The 8,004-nt window shown below is 33.7% G+C and overlaps 1 pseudogene; it reads left to right on the top strand.

Annotated features, from left to right (window-relative positions):
* Positions 1-8,004, top strand: part of LOC106754925 — a 10,078-nt pseudogene that overhangs the window by 1,329 nt on the left and 745 nt on the right.

Here is an 8,004-nt window from a genome sequence, read left to right as displayed (position 1 = left end):
GCAGTTTGGTCTAGAAAATACCATATGCTCACTTGTTGCTGATGTGAGTGCATCCGAATCCATTTTACTATGATAAATTGCTTTGGTAGGATAATACTGTTTACAGTCTGACCTTCGTTTGGAAAATAGGCATGCATCCAAGTATGTCCGAAAAACCCAGCAAACTTTAATGTGGACAACATTCGTGTTGCAAAGCTCTTGGGAGGGGGCTTGCATAACAGCACAGTAGTTCGAGGAATGGTGTTGAAGAGTGATGCTGTTGGGACTGTAAAGCATGCAGACAAGGCAAAGGTGAGCTTTCTCTGTGTTGAATTTTTTTGGTTTTGTCGGTGAGTCTCCTATAAATTCATTTGTTGTGAATTAGATCCTTCAAAATTATCTTATCATTGCCATTTTTCCATACTCTATGCTAGATGATTTTAAAACAAGCTTTCAGGTTTGCTTGTGCTTGTGCTCTTCATCAGTTCCTTAATTTGATATTTTGATTAGTTGGAAGCCTATACTTTTAGCATGACTGCAAGAAAAAAAAGGTGAAATTAGTACCTTAGTTGTCTGACTCGATTTTTTTGTTTTGGTTTTGTTCTCTAACGTTTTTTTGTTTTATTTTTGTCCTCGCTTTAAAGTTAAAATGTTTAACAAGTTAATTCTGTTAGGTCCACGCAACATTCTGACACCCCTAATTAATAGCTCTGTTAATGATGTTAAGTTGTCTTCTAATTTAGCTTAACATGGTTTCATGTTGATCTCCCTCTTTAGAATGTTCAACAATTTGTCCATTCTACAACAAAAGAATTTGAAACAGGGGTGTGCTACACTCGAGGGTTAAACCATAAAACCCATTCAAATATTGGTATATCATTGAACCACAAAAACTAATTTCTCGCATATAGTAGATATAAACAACCCATTCCAACACTGCTGTGAACTACACTATCAAGCCCTTTGTAGCAATTCAAAACACAATCTCCATTGGAAAATCTTTTCATAGAAGTTATAGGTTTTCAGTGATACGGTTATGTGTGACTGTCATATTTCGCTGGAATTCAATAATCAAACGAAACAATATTTTAATCACTCTTGTACTAAAGTGTAATGATCTAATCTATCTTTGAAAGAGGCCATTGTTGACATCTTGAAACAAAGTCTAATTACGATGTCTCCACATGGTTTTCCTTCCTTTCCACTTTTTTATTTTACTCATCTTTGTTGTTTTCATTTGCTGTTGCTACTTTTCTTTTTATAATTTTCACTACAAGAGGGCATTATTGAATTTGATTTGAACTTGGTAGCAGAAAACATATACTGCATTTGAAATTGTATGTGCTAAGTAGCAAATTGCACGAGTATTTTTTCTTCTATGGTAAGAAACAAGGACCAAATAAACCCAACTACCTTTCATTGTAACAAAATATTTTTGTCTTAGATGCAATTATGTTACTATAGAGGTCTACCTGAAGCCTCCTTCATCCATATCTCCTATGAATGAATCCATACTTCTCCAAACCTCATCTCTACTTGGCTTACTTCAGTGTTTAGAAGGCCACTGTTCATCACACCCCAACTTTTCCATTCCAATATCTCCAAACTAAATGGTTCTCCATTCCAGTACAAGCATACTCTTGCCTGAGATTAGCCTGATTTTTATGAACATCAAGTCTGTATGCCATAAGATTAGTGGCAAGAAGGCAGCGTCATTGACAGTGTTGACAAAGTTATTAGTGGAATTGGATTTGGATGCATTTGTTAATGAAAAGGACTAAGTGTTTGGGTGTTTAAATGTTAGAGGGCCAAGAGAAAACAAATAGGGTGAGAGGACTTGAGCATTATTAACATGTTAAAAATAATTAAAAAAGGAAACAACAATAGAAACCATCATAGTAAGCCAAGTTGAGAAGATGGAAGAACTGCTATAACTTGAGGTTAAATTATTGAGTTGTTACTGCATTTATAAAAGTCTTAAAATTAGATTTATATTTTTTATATTCTGCATTGTTTAAAATTTGTGTGTGGAGTTTTCAATGCTATTTTTAGCTTCCAATGGTTTGTGACTTTGTCCAAACGTTTTGGCAGGTCTTTAATGTGAATTTATGAAAGCACTTTCTTCAGTAGTGTTCTAGGGCATATCGAACAAACTCCTATGATTACATAGTATATACTCATATCCCTTTTGGGATCATCTCAGGCTTTAAAATTTAAACTGTATATGGGTTTGTAATTTTGAAAGGCATACTACCTTTTCTAAAAAGGGATTTAATATAAGTATGGATTGGCTCATTTTGAGATTATTAACAGAGTATTACCTACTAATATGATTGGTGTTGTGTCAGGCCTGTTGCAATTATATGCTTCAACATTGAAGCTCTACTAATTTCAATGAAGTTATTTGTTCTCTCACTTTTTGTTGAGATGCATTTTTTCCTATCATCATGTAGCAAGATCTTTTTCTATATAATCTTCTACATTGAGTATATTTGATATACACAAGATATCATTTCTTTTCTCCCAAAGAAAAAATATTGGCAAATTTTCAAACTGTCTTGTGCTGAGTTCTTTTATCTGTATTGTTTAAGGTTGCTGTGTTTGCTGGTGGTGTTGATGCATCAGCAACTGAGACTAAAGGAACTGTCCTCATACATTCAGCGGAGCAGGTATGTCAAAGTGACCAGAGTTTGAATTTGATCACTGTCTTCTACTTGCTGTTTTCTGTAGATATGTTCTTTTAATTGTTTGCATATAATGTGTCTAATGTTATAAGCTGGAGATCTAACTGTGTCCAAAATGAGGTTGGAAGTGGATATTGGTTGGGTACTATAGCTAAATCTTAATGCAGTAATGACAATAGTAAACTTGTGTTATTGTTTCCTTTTACCAAGTATAAGTTTTCTACGCTAATAATTTGGAAGGCTCTAACAAGGTATTATTTTGGGCCATGTGATTATTGTCTTGTAGGTTTTGTTTGGTCACATCGCTGCTGAGTTTTCTATGTTCATTGATCATGAATTTTTGGGTTTGGCTATGCTTTATTGGTTTTACATATTCTTCTAATTGTTATAACTTAAAAATAAAAATCCTAAAAGTTCTGTTGTACTTGGTCAATGCCTGATTCAAATTGTTATAACTTAATGCATATTTTAGCATTTAGTTTCTCAAATTGTGCCTTCATCCATTTTTCTCATGTTGATATGTTTTGAAGTGATTTGTGGCTAGATTTTTTTATTGGAAACAATTTAATGTTTAAATTTAAAGCTGTAAGACAATTTGGAACTTTTAGGATAATCTGTTTTTTTGATTCTCAACTTCTTCTGTAATAGGAAATGGTTTTATTTATTATACCTGAGGCTCTACCGCTAAGGGATCCTTGGGATTTTATAGACCCTGATTTTTCTAATGTTTTGTTTTCCTATATTATTTGATGCTTTGCTAAATGGATTTTCTCTCTTCTTTTTTATTTATATAGCTGGAAAATTATTCAAAAACTGAAGAGGCTAAAATAGAGGAGCTCATCAAGGCAGTAGCAGATTCTGGTGCCAAAGTGATTGTCAGTGGAGGAGCAGTTGGAGAGATGGCTTTGCATTTCTGTGAGCGTTACAAGTGTGTGAAGTCTTTTATCNCTTTTCTCCCAAAGAAAAAATATTGGCAAATTTTCAAACTGTCTTGTGCTGAGTTCTTTTATCTGTATTGTTTAAGGTTGCTGTGTTTGCTGGTGGTGTTGATGCATCAGCAACTGAGACTAAAGGAACTGTCCTCATACATTCAGCGGAGCAGGTATGTCAAAGTGACCAGAGTTTGAATTTGATCACTGTCTTCTACTTGCTGTTTTCTGTAGATATGTTCTTTTAATTGTTTGCATATAATGTGTCTAATGTTATAAGCTGGAGATCTAACTGTGTCCAAAATGAGGTTGGAAGTGGATATTGGTTGGGTACTATAGCTAAATCTTAATGCAGTAATGACAATAGTAAACTTGTGTTATTGTTTCCTTTTACCAAGTATAAGTTTTCTACGCTAATAATTTGGAAGGCTCTAACAAGGTATTATTTTGGGCCATGTGATTATTGTCTTGTAGGTTTTGTTTGGTCACATCGCTGCTGAGTTTTCTATGTTCATTGATCATGAATTTTTGGGTTTGGCTATGCTTTATTGGTTTTACATATTCTTCTAATTGTTATAACTTAAAAATAAAAATCCTAAAAGTTCTGTTGTACTTGGTCAATGCCTGATTCAAATTGTTATAACTTAATGCATATTTTAGCATTTAGTTTCTCAAATTGTGCCTTCATCCATTTTTCTCATGCTGATATGTTTTGAAGTGATTTGTGGCTAGATTTTTTTATTGGAAACAATTTAATGTTTAAATTTAAATCTGTAAGACAATTTGGCAGTAACTTTTAGGATAATCTGTTTTTTTTTTTTATTCTCAACTTCTTCTGTAATAGGAAATGGTTTTATTTATTATACCTGAGGCTGTACTGCTAAAGGATCCTTGGGATTTTATAGACCCTGATTTTTCTAATGTTTTGTTTTCCTATATTATTTGACGCTTTGATAAATGGATTTTCTCTCTTTTTTATTTATATAGCTGGAAAATTATTCAAAAACTGAAGAGGCTAAAATAGAGGAGCTCATCAAGGCAGTAGCAGATTCTGGTGCCAAAGTGATTGTCAGTGGAGGAGCAGTTGGAGAGATGGCTTTGCATTTCTGTGAGCGTTACAAGTGTGTGAAGTCTTTTATCCCTTTTGGATTGTTTTAGTTGTTTCTCGCTGTTGAATTAATATGAACATTATAAGTATTCAAGTCTAGATTGTTTTCTAACTTAAATATTATTGCATATAGGCTTATGGTTCTGAAAATCAGCTCAAAGTTTGAACTACGACGATTTTGCAGAACAACTGGTTCTGTTGCTATGGTTTGTGTTTTTGCTTATTTGGTTATGTAAATATGTTTTATACTTTCTGTCTAATCAATTTTATTTTCCTGTTATAGTTGAAACTCAGCCAACCGAATCCAGATGATCTTGGATATGTGGATTCTGTTTCAGTTCAGGAAATTGGTGGTGTCAGGGTGTGTTCAAACCTGAATGAGCTCTGCTGTCTTCTTTGTTCCACGTTTCTTGTTTATATTAGTTTATGAGAAAATATGCTATGCACTGACAATGGAAAATACACTGGTTTATTCCAACTATGGTATGCACTTAATTGATTGGCTTGATTCTTTTGTTCTTCCCATGTCTAAGTATGACAGGCAACTTCCTCTTATATTGATATGCAGGTGACTATTGTCAAAAATGAAGAGGCTGGAAATTCTGTGGCCGCTGTTGTTCTACGAGGAAGTACTGATAGTATACTAGATGATCTTGAAAGAGCAGTGGATGATGGAGTGAACAATTACAAGGTAATTTCTAATGTTCTGAAATTTTGCATGATCTTGAAGAAGTAATTTTCTGTTATTTCCCCATGATAGAAATCTCATATCAAGGGGAAATAAGCCAAATTTTAGCATACAAGTGGGTGCAAATGTTACCTTATAAGCTAATTATTTGAGCTTGAGTTGGACTTAAATTACACTTTTTTTAAGACCTTCTATCAATCTTGTAAACTCAGGTCTGCATGCCTGCAAATCTCAGGATTAATATTGCTTATTACATCTTATTGGAGGCATTTCTTTTAAAAACAATTTAATGCTTGAGCTAATTGAAATATGGATTAATTGTTTGGAGGCACTTTTTTAAAAACAGTTGAATGCTTTAGCTTATTGGAATATGGATTAATCCTTTTCCATGCAATTATGTATCAGGCCATGTGCAGGGATAGCCGTATTGTACCCGGCGCTGCAGCCACAGAAATTGAGTTAGTTAAACGGGTGAAAGATTTTTCCTTCGGGGAGACAGGGTACTTTTTTATTTTCCTTTTCACTTTCAAACAATGATTATAATTCTTGGGGATGCATTTATGTGGGTTGTTCACACACATCCTTCTTCCTTTCATACTAATTACCTGATGAATTTGTTTGTGTGATTTTGGCTTTTGGTAATGCTATTAATTATCTCGTATAGGGCTATAAATATCCTATTATTATTTTCTAAAGATTTTATATCATTTGCTGAATTCTTTNTATCTTTTAAGGCACCTCTAAACAAGTTCTATATTGAAGAGATGCACGAGTGGGTAAAAGAACTGTAAACTATTATTATTGTTCTTATTTTTGTTTTAAATAAATGTAAGGTTTTATTATGTTAAGTTCCATGTGCAACTGGTTATAAAGAATTTGAGACATCCATGACAAATTATACCACATGCTTTAACATACATTCATTGTTATATATTTGCATTTCATTGGCTACTAANCCTTTGGGATCATTAACCACTAATGTGTTATCTTCTTGGATATATCTGGCTCTATTTCAATATTGTGGCTCTTTTTTTATTATCCCTTGTATGATGCAATTTTTTCAATATCTTTTCTAACTGGAGGTATCNGGAAATATTGAGGTTAACATAAATTAAATATGTTCTAAAATCTATCTTGAGCCCAAATGTTTTTAGTACTGCAATTACTGTGTATTGTTATTTGGAAATATTTATGATGTCTGGGTATAGTTGCTATGTCTTTATGCTTCNGGAGTATTGTTTAACATTTGTGATGGGGTTAACTTGTTTGAATAGGTGAATTCATCTTTAGTATTGCCNATCTGGAACTATGTGTAGATCATTGTATCTTTTTGTAATTTACCGATAGAAGAATCCATATAAGTGAATGAATAAGCTAAAAGATAGTTAATCTCTCTAAGACATATTTTTTCTCCTTTCTCAAGTATTTTGTTCATTGCTTATTTGGTATTTGACATTTTAATGGAATTGACTAAACGTTTGCAATGGCTCTGTAGGTTGGATCAGTATGCCATAGCAAAATTTGCAGAAAGTTTTGAAATGATTCCTAGAACTTTGGCTGAGAATGCTGGGTTAAATGCAATGGAGATCATATCTTCGCTATATGCAGAACATGCATCTGGAAATGCCAAAGTTGGCATTGATTTGGAAGGTGGCTGTAAGGATGTTTCAACCTTGAGCATTTGGGATCTCCATGTGACTAAGTAAGCTATATTCTAAGACAGCATGTTTTATATGGTGGCAACCCCAAAGTTTGAGCGAATAATGAACTGTCTCTTCACTATTGTTTTGTAGCTTCCCTTGATAAGCTTTGTCTAATAAAAAATTGTAGACATTAAGAGCTCCTATCGTTGATGGAGTTTATGCATTCTTTCAACTTCTAAGATTGAAACAATTATATGAAATCAGAAATTATCTTCANATCACCTGAAAGACCAGTTTCATCTTATTGTTTTTTCTGTTCAGGCTCTTTGCTCTTAAATATGCTGTAGATGCTGCATGCACTGTACTACGAGTGGACCAGGTAATCAACTAATGATAATGTCTTTGCTGGTCATTTCCAGATTCCCCTGTCACATGTACCTCAGAAGCATATTTTAATTACGGAAACAAGCTTTGAAACACAGGTTTATGGTTAATAAATATAACTTGTGCTAATAGTATGCAGCTTTTGTATACTGGCAACTAAAATGAAGAATAGGGTACCATGATGCCATATTCTGACCTGGGATCTAATAATGAAGATTGAAGCAATGTTGGTTTGGTACTTACATAAGTGCACAAGGGTTCACATCGGGATAGTTAGTTATAATAGTTCAGCAGTCGAGTTGTATGATTAGAGAATTGAGTTAAACAATTGCAATCTTCATCCATTTCATCCTCTAGCATGACCCTCTTGTACTGATATAATGGGCACGTTTCCTATTCTTTGTGATTGATCTTGTACTGCTGTCATGGTGATTGTGCTTTCCACATTAATTTAGAAGTTCCCATCTCTTCCATCGTCTCTCTGACCTATAATTTCCAGAATCAAACTATCTGATTCTCACCCAGCTCATAATCTTCCAGATCAATCATGACCGTAGCAGGCTCCATTTTCATTTAACGAGCAGTCTCT

This window comes from Vigna radiata, unplaced genomic scaffold (genome assembly GCF_000741045.1).
Source record: "Vigna radiata var. radiata cultivar VC1973A unplaced genomic scaffold, Vradiata_ver6 scaffold_305, whole genome shotgun sequence".
Taxonomy (NCBI): Eukaryota; Viridiplantae; Streptophyta; class Magnoliopsida; order Fabales; family Fabaceae; genus Vigna; species Vigna radiata.
Note: the sequence above shows the minus strand (reverse complement) of the source record. Positions and strands in the feature narration are given on the sequence as shown.